The 16,830-nt window shown below is 39.0% G+C and overlaps 1 long non-coding RNA gene across 1 annotated transcript; it reads left to right on the forward strand.

Moving 5' to 3' along the window:
* Nucleotides 1-8,399: 8,399 nt before the first annotated feature.
* On the forward strand, nt 8,400-13,906 carry LOC141442011 (uncharacterized). The gene is made up of 3 exons (XR_012452866.1): nt 8,400-13,350; nt 13,436-13,521; nt 13,725-13,906. It is a non-coding gene; the product is annotated as an uncharacterized lncRNA (long non-coding RNA).
* Nucleotides 13,907-16,830: the final 2,924 nt, after the last annotated feature.

The following is a 16,830-nucleotide window of genomic DNA, read 5'->3' on the forward strand; positions in this document are numbered from 1 at the left end:
TATATTCTCGCGGAGTTACAATTATATTATTATTATATGTATAACGGGGCATCTGGCAGCAAGAACCTCTCTAGCTGCTTTTCCCTCTTCTTAGCCACATAGATATTCCGGGTCTCTGTCGGAACCGCGTTTATTTGTTTTTTGGTTTCGGCGAGCCGTTTTATGATTACCACCTTTTCTTCTTCATATGATCTAAATAAATATATATTTACATACAAATACCCGCCGTGTCTCATTTGTTGCAATCAGAAACATCAAATCTACAAGGTTTTTCGAAAGTGGTGACGACATGATAATCTGTAGGTAGGTATAATTAAATTAACCTGGAACTAGGACCCGGACCCGGTGATGGTAGGTTTGGTGATGAATTTTGCTCGGGAGGATATAGTTCTTTGCGCTGAGCTAAGCCCTTTCCTTGTCCTCGTCCTCGCTTACGTCCTCGTCCACGACCGCGTGGTCTGGGTTCTTGGTTATTTTTTGATTAACTTGGTCTGTTTAAATCATATAAAATAGCCTACATAAAAATAAAAACCCATGCACAAAAACACACCTAATGCATTGCTTTTCCGCCAACCAAAAGATGCTTTAAATGCAATCTTAACTACTTTCCGAGCAAATGTAAGATTTGTTAAGAGCCCCTCAGTCGTCATACATATAAATGAAGCACCCGAAGAGCAGTACTTGATTCATGTAGTAGAAGAGTAAATAACACCCTTTTTTATATTTACCCAATTTATATAAAAAGACTATGGTTATGTGAAAACCGCCAAGAGGATATTTTTTGTCAAATATACTTTGTTCTACCCCATGGTCGCTGTTAGCGTAACCTACTAAAAAAAATCTGGTCACTCTGCAAAACTTACGGTCATATTATGGTGTGTATTTTTAGATAATTAAAAGTTATCAACTAATTGGTCTTTATTACAAATATTAAAAAAGGTAATATAAATAATCATAAATTACCAAATAACCTATAATTATAATAATCAATTTATTTGTTCATTAAATTTTCGATTTAAATCTTTTCTTGCTTTAATTGCTCCTCTAAAATCAAAATCCTTTTTTGAGACTCTTCCTCTGTGTTTTTATCAGTTTTTAGCTGGTCAGGTGCGGGTCTCCTTCTTTTTAGCCAGGTATTTCCTCTTTTTTTAAGCACGTCTGATACTGGGCTTTTTAAGGAATTTGGTGTCCACCCGTCCTATTTCAAATTATTTTCCTATAAACAATACATATAATGGTATAAATAATTATGCAATAGTATAAATAAACTACACACATAATAATTTTATTACCTACTGAAATTTCTTATGCCTAACATATTAAAAAAAAAAAATGTACTGCAACATATAAAAAAATGCGGTCTGTTTAAACAATAGTTAAATTTTAACAGGCGGTTACGTAATCAATGATTATGTTGTAGTTGGTGAACTCGGGTCTTAGTAGATTATTATTAGTGATTTTGGGTAAAATTGAGATTTCACCGCAACCAAATAGGTACTTCAACAGGCGAAAAACACGTAAATATTTAGTTTGTCTTCAAAAAAAGCGCATACAGGCCATACAGCTATCACTGAAAAAAAAAAAAAAAAACTTGTTAAAGCTAATCAAATTTTTTTACTGTAATAATTGTTGGCCTATGAATATCATGACTTAATAAATGTCGTCTAAAGGAATTATATAATTACAACTTTCATCTACAATTATCTTCAGCACTATTATGAAATAAGGTACTGTGAGCTATAAATGCCTGGAGAGTATTGTATTGATTTTTACATACGAGTAACAAGCTATTGAAGCAAATAACCATAGAGTTTGTTGTGTAGAAATTGTGTTTTTACCAAAGTCTCTGCAAGCAAGTTTCGGCTACAAAGTTGGGCGTGAGTACGCGAAATACCTTTTTTTTAAATGTAATTCACGTTACTTTATGTGTGTATGTATAGTATTTTAATATATATACGAGGGCTGTTTGAAAAGTACCCGGTTATGGAAAAAAAACACTTTTTTTTGTATGTATGCATTTACATTTGTTCCACCTATACTCAAGCTTCATTAAACCATCCAAAAAGCATGATTTTGGAAAGTCATTAAAATAGGCCTCTGTGGCGGCAATGACTTCGTCATTTGATCCAAATCGCTTACCACCGAGCCGTTTTTTTAGGTTGGGAAACAAAAAGAAATGGCATGGGGCCAAATTTGGAGAATAAGGGGAGTGAGGCAATAGTTCGTAGCGTAACTATGCTAATTTAGCCGCCTAGCTAATTTAAAACAGTCGCCATGACGTTTCCAGCCGATGGGACGGTTTTTGCTTTCTTTGGAGCAGGTTCACCCGGTAAATCCACTGCTTCGACTGCTCTTTTATTTCCGGGGTGTAGTGGTGAACCCATGTTTCGTCCACGGTCACGAAACGACGCAGAAACTCCTTCGGGTTACGTTTGAACACGACTAAACACTGCTCCGAAGTAGTCAGTCGGTTTCGTTTTTGCTCCTCCGTGAGTAAACGCGGCACCCACCTCGCCGATACTTTCTTCATACCCAACTTTTCTACTTATATGTGTTGTACCCTCTCGATTGAAATGTTTACGTTGTCTGACAGCTATGATAAAAATGGTGAATTCATCCGTGTAGGTTTGAGAGTACATAAAGCATGAAGAAAATCTATTACCGTTACAATCTGTGCCTCGTCGGCCTCCTGTTAATGGTACGCAAATAAGATAAAATTTTATGAATTACATCCACCAACGTCGAATCTGCAGAAGTAGGGCCAATGATGCATAATTTAATTAGTTTATAATTGGTGGACATTAAAACAAGTAATACTTACTAACTTAATAAAAAATATTGGAATTTATTTATTTGTTTTACTTACACTTTGTTCATCTGTCGATATTACGCTTTTGCATGTATATTTTCCTTTTAAAAATGCCTCCATAACATCATAAAAAACCCAAATTGGCTTGTAAATTTCTTCTTCGCCCATACCAGACCGGATCGAATCTTGTTTTTTTTTTTTAAATTCATCCGAAATGCTGACATCAATGTCTCTTTCTTTTTTTTTAAGTTCCGAATCAGGAATTTGCATGGAGTCTGCAATGCGATTCCATGCTTCATTGACCTGAAAACATCGTAGGTACCTACATTACTACATATGTTCAGACAAGGCTCTTCTATCGGGGACAATGTAGGATTCTATGCTAAAAGAATTTTCCAAGTCTGTCCATTAGTTTCGGAGCCTATTCAATGCCAAGAAACAATCAAGTCTACCCTCTTTATCATATTAGTAGGTTACGTAGCAAAATATCTAAAATTAAATGTTATAAACTTGATTCATATAAGTCTAGAATGTCGAAAGCTTACTTTATATACTTTGATCGAATGAAAAACGAACTTATAACATTTGATTTTAGATGTTTTGCTACGTACCTAACCTATTAGTACTTAAAGAAGTACCTATAGATAATTTCTGTCAACATTTAAATAGTATAAACATAGGTACCTTGTTCTTATCCTTGTGCAGTGCATTATTTGAGTCCCAAATGGCGGGCTATATAATTCAAGAAACTTGAACGTCTCTGCATTGGTCCACGATACTGACATTTTGGGCGATCAAATTTAAGTATACTAGCACGCAACAAAAAAATGAACTATCCCGGTCAGCGGTCGGTGACGAACTAAACAATGGGCGATTGTGTGAACACCACAGGCCACGCTACGCCACGATTCCTTTGAAGTGTGCCCAAAAAACCGACAACATCCCGATTGCGCGCCACGATTGACAATTGTCCGCCACTATATACCATTTACCCCCTGTACACAACGGCGATGGCCTGAAGTGGGCCAGCATACGCCATTGTGTACAGCCTTTACAGGCAATGATGGCCACTCACCGACAATTATGCTCTCTTTACCATCGTGCATGCCCCGGAAGGGGAAAGGGGGTTCATTTAGGAACTCAAGCGGCGGAGTAGTGGGGAGTTTTAAGACATTATTTTTCTAAGTATTAGAGGTACTGTAACGTTATAGTTTTTAATAAAACTAGAATAATCAGAAATAGTAAGCGGTAAAGCAGTTATTTATTTAAGACGACATGAGAATACAGAGTGCATAATAATAATGAACCACAGATAGCGTTACATATCAAATCCAGTTCAACAGTTTAGTCTATACTTTACTTTACATCTCCCTTTCTTAAGAGATAAGATTACTTACACTTTAAATTTAAATTAACATGGAGCCAACACAGAACTACTAATAATAACAATTTTACTTCAGAAGGCACTGGATTTGTTAATCTTTTAAATACTAATACGCTAACCATTTACACATACCAAGATAATTGTGATTACTTATTATTTACCTTAAGTTACAATTACAATAACAGAGGTCAAGCTTGGTTACTGGTTTTATTATTCTACCGGACCTTGTAGATCTAGGAATCACAGCAGGTAGAGTAGTGTTTGGCTTCTGAGAATGATTTGAAGAGAAGCCTGGTGATGAATGTCTTGAGGCTGACCGTGACTTCGAAATGACAGGTGATAAGGCTTGGTCTGGTGCCTGTGGTTTAGCTGGTTCACTATATTTTGTATCCGGGACTACATACAACTCTTACAAAATACAAATACAAACAAATGTATGATTGGTTTACATATCACAATGGACAAAGTTAATTGAAATTTTAACTACTTGCTAACGCAGCTTTAACGGTGTGCAACTTTTTGGTATTCACCCATATATTATTCAATTTTCTTAATTATAATAGTTCAAATGGCATATCACATGATATTAAACTTTAACTAATGTATTACCCCATGGCCAGCCAGTCTTGGCCCGCACGAATTTACATTAAGTGCAGTGTCTGTTCTGTACATTAAGTCTATACAAACCTTTGACGATTCCTTGACGTTTTTTGAAGATGAAGAAGTTGAAGCTAGAGCAGATTTTTCTACTATCCCGGAAGATACATTTTTTTTTGTTTTCTTTGGAGCTACTTTAGTACAAGATGCAACAGCTTCGTCATCATCTTTTTCAATGTCAATTCTACGTTTTTTGTAGATGAATTTGTCCATTTCCTGTACAAAAGCAATTATGCAATGCAACAAAAACCATCACGGTTAATAAACCATGACACCACAAACGAAATACTGGACCACACTAAATTACATTTTGAAATTCCAAAATTTGGCCATTTTTCTTTAACCTGGCAACTGGATTATTCGTGGCGATGACAGACATTTTTTTTTTTGATACATTCGTCCTCACTAGGACAGGCAAAGATAATAATAACCATGCAGCCAGTCAGACAACAACAACAACAAAATAAGGAAATCTCTCTTTCTAACATGTCGTTGTATGTATGTACAAAAAAATACCTACTGGAAAAGAGATCACGATAGTTTTAAATGCTGATGGATGATTGTGTCGGGTGACAGACACTATTTACCGGCCGGATAATACCGACATGATATTTCGTACACGCCCATAGTAACTCATGTCAGTTTGACACCAGTTTGTAAGGGTGTACACGAAATATCGGGTCGGTATTATCCGGGCCGGTAAATAGTATAGTCAGTATAGTGTAACCCGAATACTTTTTGAAATTAATGTAGCCTGACAATAGTTCTAAGAATAGTTTATTTAGGTACCTATCAAGTTCTCAAACTATTTATTAGACATCTATTGATATCTAAAACACTTAATTACAAACGCAGGTTTGTTTGTACAAAAGCTGGTTTCCTCTGCTTGCACCGGTTTATTATGATATATTAAGTATTTGACGAAGTACCTAGTTGTAATGAATGCAGGACTATTTAGTATAAACCACACGCATTTCAGTTTTAAACAAATTAAAATAATCAAGAAAGTAAAACGGATAGCAAATTTGTCGCTCGCTAGCGCTACGCTAGTACGACTCGTGTCGTGTCCCACTATCACTCACTCACTCACTGTCTATTCACTAAAATCACTGCATTCAATCATCAACTTATCATCAATAATATATAATCGACACCTCCTACGTATACTGGTACAAGTGCATAATCATAAATTTACAGGAGAGCTGTTCAAAGGTTCAAAACCTGTAACTTTCTCATTTGATGATATACTTTTCAAAATTTTGCATTGGTTCCAAAGAAATATTTGCTTTCTACCTGTATTCATGGAATTTTTGAAATTTTTTTATAGTTTTTTGAGAAAATTGCAGATACACTACTATACGCGTATTTTACATCTTGTAGTTGTGCGGTATACTGAGCTAATTACCACTTGCTCCAGTATACGGCGTAATGCGTAGATTACTGATCTAACGATTTTTATATTGTATATGAATTTTTAGATGAAATACTTATATGGCTTGCAATGAACAATAAAACAGATGCTCTTTTACCTTCATCTATTGATTTATAAACGTTTTTATCACTTGCATCAATATACGCTAACATTAGCATGCCACTTGTACCAATATACCGCTAGTAATGTTTTAAACGTGCTATACAAAATACAGAAATATACCTTTTATAAAAAACCTCACTTGAAATATAATGGTTTTATTAAGAAAAGTAATTGTATTAAGTGCTTTAAATTAATGGAAGCACATTCAATGGATTCGTATTCCTGTTCAAATGTGTACTCATATTTTATTGTGAAGGTTCTCATGTGATACATATATCGCATCGCACCCATTTGTATCCACATAACGGTTTAGCTTTTTGTGCCTCTTCAGGGTTCCGTACCCAAAGGGTATAAACGGAAACCCTACTACTTTATACTACTTCGCTGTCCGTCCGTCTGTCACCAGGCTGGATCTCATGAACAATGATAGTTAGACAGTTGAAATTTTCACAGATTATGTATAACTGTAGTCGATATAATATATATATAACAAAAAAATAGATCAGAATAAATATTTAAGGGGGCCCATACAACAAATGTATTTTTTTTGCCATTTTTTTGCTAATCCTAATGAAGTTGTATAGATGGTACGAACCCTTCGTGCACGAGTCTGATTGGCACTTTGCTAAGACAAGCTTTGACATGAAATATTGAGTCAAAGTCAAAATATCTTTATTCAATTTAGATTGTAACAAGCACTTATGAATGTCAAAAAATTTACCACCGGTTTCGTAAAAACCTCTGTTGAGAAGAGTCTGGCAATAAACCTAGGTAAATTTTGTAAACAGATTTACAATCATATTTTTAGTGATATCTATACATCACAAGTATTTAACAAACTACATATTTAAAACAGTTCTCAATTCGCTATTTGGAGTAAGCACTCGCCAATGCGGATCGGAATTATTCCAAATTTCCCTATCCATGATATAATCATTAATTTTAATAATACGCCTTATATATTAATGTCTTCTTGACAATAGATTTAAATTTTGTGTCTGTTTTCTGAGTCTTGGGAAACTTCTATAACTTCATACGGTTTACCCGTTTTCGCCATATACATAGCCAGGTACCATTTCTTAGGTGTGTATAAAAAAATGTGTATAGGGTGTTATTAAAACCCTGTACTATACTTTAAACCACATTAGGGCTACTAATTACTAATATGATCCAAGTAAAATACTGTGATTCGAAAAAAAAAAGTTTTGTATGGAAGTGGAGTCGCAAGAAGACTTCTAATTTCGATGTTTTCCCACTTATATCGTATTAGTAATCAGTAGCCCTAATATGGGTTACAGTATAGTACAGGATTTTTTTTTATCAACCTGTAGGTATATTGAATTTACTGTTTCTCATTTTAATTAAAGCATGCATGCCTTCGCCTTCTTTTTGGGGATGCTCAACTACCAAAATGCAATGTAATACTGCAATGTTATATTTCTAGCACGCGTACATGTAGGTATAGCCGAGGAAACTGAATCACGTACTGGTACTGGGGTGGAACCGTTGTACTACCAATGTTATGTTGACATCCCATACATTTGCCAAAGAAATCATAGCGAAATAGATCACGAAAAGGTTTCACATTGGATTTAGTTTCCATGACTGTCTATGAGAAATACGGCTATTGTGGTCTTGCCAAACCAAAACATGTTTTTTTTTATATATACTATCAAATTATGTGCTCGTAGAACAGTTTAAACGGTCCGCACGCAGCGACGGCTAGCGCGTACACTGAGGCAACTGCCAGTTACACTCGACTTCCCCGGGCCCCGCGACATATCGGTGCCGCGTATAGTGGTGCATGTCGGTTGCCTCAGTATACGTTGTACCGATTAGCAACGGGTGTTAGATGCATTCATATACGTCACTTTATTTCCAAACTAAAGGAAATATCCGGTCCAATTTTTTGTGGTAGGTAAATAAGGAAATATTAATCACAAAATTTGCAAAAAACTAAAAATCAGAAATTTGTCACTTGTACCAGTATACGTATGGAGGTATCGATTTATACTAATTTAAATTTCAAAATGCAGAGGCAAAATTCAAGCACTTGCAATGAAGTGAGTGAAGTTGAAAGTGGTGCGGTGCGCCGGCGGACGTAGATAGGATAGGAGCACAGAAAATTGTGTTTGTGTGCATGAAACAACAGGCAAGCGATACGGGATCACTGCGAGTGGAAAAAGGATGGTACAATATTGAATATCGCCAGCAGTCTGAAGTTGTCGCATTCACGCGCTGCGCTTTTCTTCCGTTTCGTTTCACTCATCTACTTACTAACGAAACGCATTATTTTTTGTAATGAGTAACTAAACTGACAAAAATCGTCCCTTTTGGGACGTTCTGGCACCGCTGATAATTGCTACCAACATTACACTTAAGTACTTGAAAATTGCTGTTAGGTACTCCACAACATTCAGTTAATACGCATTGTTTACTTCAAGTGAAAGTTAATTTGAAAAATAAAAAATAGTAATAGGAATATTTATTACACACAAACATCACGCCTGTATTCCCAAATGGGGTAGGCAGAGCACACGAAACGTTGCCGCTTCGGAGCCACTTTTAGAAATTTTAGTTATTTTAGGTAGGGGTATAGAATTATTTAACAAAGTTACATTTTAATTTTAGGTGACAGAGGCCCTAAATACCAACGAAATGCTGGAAGAATATATTAATTTTCCTACTACACCCGGAGAAAGGGCTATAGTCATGAGGAAGTAAGTATAAAATCACAGACAGATCTAGGATTGCTATTATGGCGTTTAAAACCTTTTGACGGTCGGTGACCACTTCTGCATTTGGCCACTTCTGCATTTGACCACTCGTGGATTTGACCACTTCTGGATTTGACCACTTCTGGATTTGACCACTTCTGGATTTGACCACTTCTGGATTTGACCACTTCTGGATTTGACCACTTTGGATTTGACCACTTATGGATTTGACCCCTTCTGGATTTGACCACTTCTGGATTTGACCACTTCTGGATTTGACCACTTCTGGATTTGACCACTTATAGATTTGACCACTTCTGGATTTGACCACTTCTGCATTTGACCCCTTCTGGATTTGACCACTTCTGGATTGGATCAAATGTCAAACGATGACATTATCTATACCTATAAGAAGAGTACCGTGACTGACTGACTGTCAGACAGACAACGCACGGCCGAAACCCTTTTGACCGGGCAAAAGCTAGTATTATATATTTGTCTTATTTTTAAAACTGCGGCATATTTCAGACCTTGCTGTGTCTTTAGTAATTTGAGAGCCTCGTAAGAAAACAGTTTTGAAACTGAAACTCCGGTTCTGTAGACGGCCGAAGGGAATAATACAATTGGACTTTCTTCACTATAGTAGAACATAAAGTGAAGAAAGACGTGTTAGAGAAAAGTGGAAGGGAAACAACAAAGATTCTATGTTAATTTAATATGGACAGAAATAAAATGTCATCACTAGACATAAAATGAACTACCCTTAGTAAAAGTAACAAATATCTTTGAATTTGCATCAAAAACGTTTTAAATTAATTATTTCCTTGAGGAAATATATGTTCGAAATAGAGTCGTTTTCTAATTCTTGCAAAAGATGCCTCAATTTTTTATCGAAGTGGATGTCTTTGCCTTTTTTCATACATTTTTGTTAAAATGATACAAACAGGTTGTTAACTGGCAGTTCGGAAAAACTGTTTGTACAGCGTTCATTACTGCAATTTCACGGTCGCATTTAAAATTCTCGATTACTGCTCCCAATTTATCTTTTACCAATTTAAAAAATCGTTCATAATGTAGCTTCACTTTTATTAGGGAGCAACGCATAAATTACTGGGATGACATTTGTGGCAGTTTCATTTGAGCACAGATCAAGATGCAAGGTATACAACTGATAAAATACAGCAGGCACACATCGAAAGGTCCCGTCTCCAAAATAATTTTTTTTTCGGTTCAACATTTTTAACAATTTTTCTTGCGATTCTCGAACAAAAACTTATTATTTTATCCGTAACTCTATCTTCAACAACATTATCCTGCGATTCTTAGATTGGACGAGTTTATTATTAAAACATGTGTTAACGTGGGAGGGAATGTTTAAGCGTCTTAAATGTCGGAAGGTTAACGTAGTCGATTTTTTGTTTGCTTACTGTATAAATAAAAGCTGGTTAAATCAGGGACTGGTCAAATCCAGAAGCGGTCAATTGCAGCAGTGGTCAAATCTAGAAGTGGTCAAATCCAGAAGTGGTCAAATCCAGAAGTGGTCAAATGCAGAAGTGGCCAAATATAGAAGTGGCCAAATACAGAAGCGGTCAAATGCAGAAGTGGCCAAATGCAGAAGTGGTCAAATGCAGAAGTAGCCAAATTCAGAAGTGGTCAAATGCAGAAGTGGCCAAATGCAGAAGTGGTCACCGACCGTCAAAAGGGTTTAAAATTCCAACAGGCAGCGTACAGCGGCTGTTTCACAGAGTACATTTTTATATAGGGTATAGAGCCGTCACTCAAACGATTGCATTGCTAGCGCCATCTGTTAATCTGTGCGACGCAACTTAGCAACGTCTTCCCTACTTTGCTATTTAAACATTTCTTACCGCGTGCAAAACGGCCAACAAACGCCAGTTGCTCGTTTGTTAGTTCCAAAACCCATGGAGGCAACTGAGTTTGTTGGCACGCTCTGTACACGGCATAAATAAAAGAAAGGAACAAATAAAACAAACAGTAAAATTTACTAATAGTTATTTTTTGTTTCTTTTTTTACAATAAACATAAGCTAACTTTTGGACATTGTCCAAAGGGTCATAGTCGCTTCTTAGGCCATTTAGTACTTTATTGGTGTCTTTGCACCTTGTGTATAAAAAAATATTAATTGACGTCTTAAATTTTTTTTATAATTTCTTTTTTGTGTATCTCACATTGTATAAAATCATAATCAATTACAATTGAAAATATTGTTTTTAAGTAGTTGCGAATTTCGCGTTTTTTTGAGTCTATGTAGAATATAAATGACGACATCTTGTATGTTTGAAAAACATTTTATAAGGGCTATCGACGGGTATGTTAATAATCTTTTATTTTTGAAAAACTCTAATAGCTACTGCACCTTCGGTTTTTTTTTTGTACAAAAACATCTTTGGCATATTTGGCATTTTTTTAATTTCAATTTTCTAAGGACATAACCCGTCATATTCTAATTGAGCCTTTATTTTATGGCTCTTAAATTTTTCCTCTAGCTGTACAAAAATGTTGTCACAATTCACATCAGCAAAATCTACCTCTATTGTATGACTTGACATTTGTGGTTCCTTAAAAAATAATGTTTTTAGAGATTTGAACACTTTGCAAGTGTCATTTTCGCAGTTGGACCCCGGAGAATGTAGTGATGCAAAGGCTGCTTCGAAGCCAGCACATGACGGTAATGTGTTTCTATACCCATGACTTCGAATGCAGCCAAAAAAATTCTCCAAGGGGTCCTGATTAAAATGTCTCAACCACAAAGATGTCAAGCCATACTTTTCGGACAACTGGTAACTGAGGGTACAATTTTATCGTTTCCATTATGCATAATAAATTTCATTGAACTCAAGACCTTCTTTGATTCCGCCCATACTTGTCTGTGGCTTCTAGGTGTGAGAGGGCCTAGCAAAGGTTTGCCACTTCTTTTCTTCCAATTCTCATAGCTGCCGTTGACCGAGTCAAATAGGCTATCGTGTCGTGGTTTCTATACTTGTATGTACATATTTTTGATTGACTATTTTTTGCCGACCCATAAGACTAAGTAATCTGTGATAGTTTTCCATTAAAATTCGTGGTATCAATCAACTATCATTTCTTTTTTTTTATTCGACTAGATGGTAGACGACCAAGTGGGTCTCGTGATGGTAAGAGATCACCACCGCCCATAGACACCTGCAACACTAGGGGTATTGCAGATGCGTTGCCAACCTAGAGGCCTAAGATGGGATGGGATACCTCTAAGTGCCAGTAATTTCACCGGCTGTCTTACTCTCCACGCCGAAACAGAACAGTGTAATGGTTATTATTTAATACTTACTATCAGACTCATTTCCTCAACGTTTCTTTGGCTTTGTCCAGTGTATATCACCACTGCAAACAACACTTTTGAAGTTCTTGTACACCTAGGAGGAGCATTCTTCATTGGGAGCTGTTAATGAGCTTATTTTCACATTTAATTCTGGGTTCTATTTTGGAAAACATTATTTGCGTAACTAAACAGCTGTCATTCACTTGTCAAACGAATGCAGGGAGGTCACCAACCGCCATGTCATTTCCTAAACGTCAAAATCGCCTCCTGTTTGGTTGGCGAACCTGGTAAGTCATCGGTATTAGTGCAGAATGCGGCTGAGATTGTCTGTGCTTGCTCCGTGTCGTTTTACATGCATCCAGGTCGCACCTGCGCTTAGTCTGTGATGGTGTCATGGCGCGGTGTTGCCCGCGGTGGATTTGTGGTTTCCCAGGATCGTAGACTTACCTCGGCTGTTTCGTTGAATATTCTTCGGCTAAATTAGTGTTATAATTTTCCTACTGTTCCCGGACATCTCCAGATTGTTTCAGGATATTTGTTGACTCGTTGCGTTGTTTTCGGAAGCGTAGCCCGGTCAAATGGCAGGTCGCGCATGGGTAGTTTTACCCGTCTGTCGGGAGCTGTCATGCGATGGCTTGTCGTTGGTCAGAGTTGAAAAAAAAAAAGAGAATCACATTCTTTCTCTGGTACTAAGGCGTAGACGCCATTTTATATGCGAGTATTTCTCGATCGAATTTATTTGGTGAGTGTCTTCCCGTGGTGGGATTCCGAGTTGAAATAGCCATGATAGTGCCGTGATTAACGTTGGTATTCGTTTTCAGCTGTCCAGCGTATTACAGTGACAAAATCCGTACCTCTGACACGTGGCGATTGACTGCGGCCCGCCCATCGGCGAAGGGATTTTACTGGTTTTGCGTTTACGAGCCTCCGGTGAGTGCTTCATATTCTTAACCGAGCCTGGGAGGCCGTCGGCGTAATGAAAGTCCGTAAAGTAATCTTTTATTTCGGTTTTCAGCGTGTGGAAACCGCGGTCGCGTCCCAGATCTCCGGAGTTGGCAATTCGTCCACCGTTGACCGAAGCTCGGCGATCTCCTCCGACAGGTATGAGCTATTCCTATTCGAGTTAAAGACACTCGGCAAATTTAACTATAGAAATACCCTAACCTTTTGGCCTTGTAAAACGTCTAGCTGTCTTGAAGGGCCCCTCTGGCCTCTGGGCCCCTTTCCTCTATACGGGAACCCCACTAGTCATCCCCTTTTCCCAGCAGGGCCTTCGCAGTGAATAATATGTCCTATTCTCTTAGGAGGTGTCTGGTACCGGCTAAAGACCCCGCGAGGCCCGCCAGGGCATCGGTCGCGTGCTCCTGACGCTGCTCCGCTCCGGCCCGGATCCAGGCAGCTGAGTTATCTCCCTTTGACCCCGTTTTACCCGACGATCTCCATTCTTTTCACACCAGAACACAGTCACCAAGTCGTTATCGATCAAGCGTTAGGTATATTTTAAAACCCTGCACCTGATCTCCAGCAAAGGCAAAAAGTATCGTGTTGCGTATGCCGCCATGTAATGTTTATAATCCGGGGTGGGAAATGAAACACCCGGATGAGGTATGTACAGGCTTTATTATGCCAACCAACATCTAAAGCTTAAGGACTTAGTCTAGTATAGGTTGATACACAGGTCTTATGCTTATCAACTAGTAGCAGGGTCTTAAAATATACCTAACGCTTGATCGATAACGACTTGGTGACTGTGTTCTGGTGTGAAAAGAATGGAGATCGTCGGGTAAAACGGGGTCAAAGGGAGATAACTCAGCTGCCTGGATCCGGGCCGGAGCGGAGCAGCGTCAGGAGCACGCGACCGATGCCCTGGGGCCTCGCGGGGTCTTTAGCCGGTACCAGACACCTCCTAAGAGAATAGGACATATTATTCACTGCGAAGGCCCTGCTGGGAAAAGGGGATAACTAGTGTGGTTCCCGTATAGAGGAAAGGGGCCCAGAGGCCAGAGGGGCCCTTCAAGACAGCTAGACGTTTTACAAGGCCAAAAGGTTAGGGTACTTCTATAGTTAAATTTGCCGAATGTCTTTAACTCGAATAGGAATAGCTCATACCTGTCGGAGGAGATCGCCGAGCTTCGGTCAACGGTGGACGAATTGCCAACGGAGGCTCGTAAACGCAAAACCAGTAAAATCCCTTCGCCGATGGGCGGGCCGCAGTCAATCGCCACGTGTCCGAGGTACGGATTTTGTCACTGTAATACGCTGGACAGCTGAAAACGAATACCAACGTTAATCACGGCACTATCATGGCTATTTCAACTCGGAATCCCACCACGGGAAGACACTCACCAAATAAATTCGATCGAGAAATACTCGCATATAAAATGGCGTCTACGCCTTAGTACCAGAGAAAGAATGTGATTCTTTTTTTTTTTTTTAACTCTGACCAACGACAAGCCATCGCATGACAGCTCCCGACAGACGGGTAAAACTACCCATGCGCGACCTGCCATTTGACCGGGCTACGCTTCCGAAAACACGCAACGAGTCAACAAATATCCTGAAACAATCCGGAGATGTCCGGGAACAGTAGGAAAATTATAACACTAATTTAGCCGAAGAATATTCAACGAAACAGCCGAGGTAAGTCTACGATCCTGGGAAACCAAAAATCCACCGCGGGCAACACCGCGCCATGACACCATCACAGACTAAGCGCAGGTGCGACCTGGATGCATGTAAAACGACACGGAGCAAGCACAGACAATCTCAGCCGCATTCTGCACTAATACCGATGACTTACCAGGTTCGCCAACCAAACAGGAGGCGATTTTGACGTTTAGGAAATGACATGGCGGTTGGTGACCTCCCTGCATTCGTTTGACAAGTGAATGACAGCTGTTTAGTTACGCAAATAATGTTTTCCAAAATAGAACCTAGAATTAAATGTGAAAATAAGCTTATTAACAGCTCCCAATGAAGAATGCTCCTCCTAGGTGTACAAGAACTTCAAAAGTGTTGTTTGCAGTGGTGATATACACTGGCCAAAGCCAAAGAAACGTTGAGGAAATGAGTCTGATAGTAAGTATTAAATAATAACCATTACACACCCCCTCAACCAGGAGAATTTTACTACGGAAGCAAGCTGATGGAGTAAAATTCAAGCTCGCCCCCGAGCTGAAACTTAGCGCAGCCAACACAATACAGCAGCTGCAGGATAGAAATGGCAGTGTAAAGGCTGTTGAAGGCGTCGACCGGACCGTGTCCACCGGTACAGGGGACCAGGACCCGCCGCGGGTAAACTCGGGTGAAGCCGTAACCGATGCAGTCTGAAACCGTTCAAATAATAAACGACGTACAGTACTAAGACATTAACTATTGGACCCAGACAATAGGAAGGCTGCCAAAACAAATTATGGATCTAAGAATTCCCAATGATCACTGAGGTTTACCACACCGTAGCCAATGAGAGCCATGGAACCCTGTACCTGATCTCCAGCAAAGGCAAAAAGTATCGTGTTGCGTATGCCGAAGTACAAATTTCGATTTAAAGTACAAGCTGGGATAACCGCCCGAATCCCTCAGGAATCGTCGTAGGTATTGTGAGCCACTATCCGCTCAGTACGAAAACGTTCAGGCTCGCTTGGATGGGACGAACAGCGTCGGTGTTAGGCTTATTTAAACCTCCGACGGAATGAAAAAGAAATCCACGAAGAGATCCAGAAAAGAGATCCAAACTTATAAATGTGAGGGTACCGTTCGGATGTACTGATGCGGGTATTAACACAATTTGGAAGAGACCCAAGAAAGGATCCAAAAGGTTCCCAGCTACACCGGGGAGAAAAATGAAATTTTACAGCACGAGGAGAAATGACTTAAGACTCGCAAATGTCACGGGGAAGCCGAGAGGATAATTGACTATATGTGGAAGGAGTGTTGGTGCCCGGGGTCAACGTAATAAATCATAAGTGGAGAATTGGTTCAAGAGGGTATACGGATGACCCAAGTCTCCGCCTACTACAAGTAGAAGGATACTTGAATGAGAACTGGTTTGTCCTTGCTCCGCAGGGGACAAAGCAAGGGAATAATATACATTATGGGAGGGTCGTCTTCGCCTGTTTTAGGGGAAGACGTGTTAAATCATGAGTTGGGGGTTAGGCGTCCTAACGTGCAACGGCGTTTCTAACCTCCTGCTCACTACAGCTTAGAACTAAGGTCCTTGCTCCTTAGAAAGGAAACGAGGGAAATAATATTGTGGAAAGGTCGTCCCCACCTGTTTCGGGGAAGACGGGTTGAATCATGAGTTGAAGATTAGGCGATCCCACATGCGACGGCGTACCTAACCTTCTTTCCACTAAAACCTTAAGTTAAGGGATAAAACGTACGCTTGACTCATACCATCGCAAACACATA

The sequence above is a fragment of the Choristoneura fumiferana genome, chromosome 24, assembly GCF_025370935.1.
Source record: "Choristoneura fumiferana chromosome 24, NRCan_CFum_1, whole genome shotgun sequence".
NCBI classification, from domain to species: Eukaryota; Metazoa; Arthropoda; class Insecta; order Lepidoptera; family Tortricidae; genus Choristoneura; species Choristoneura fumiferana.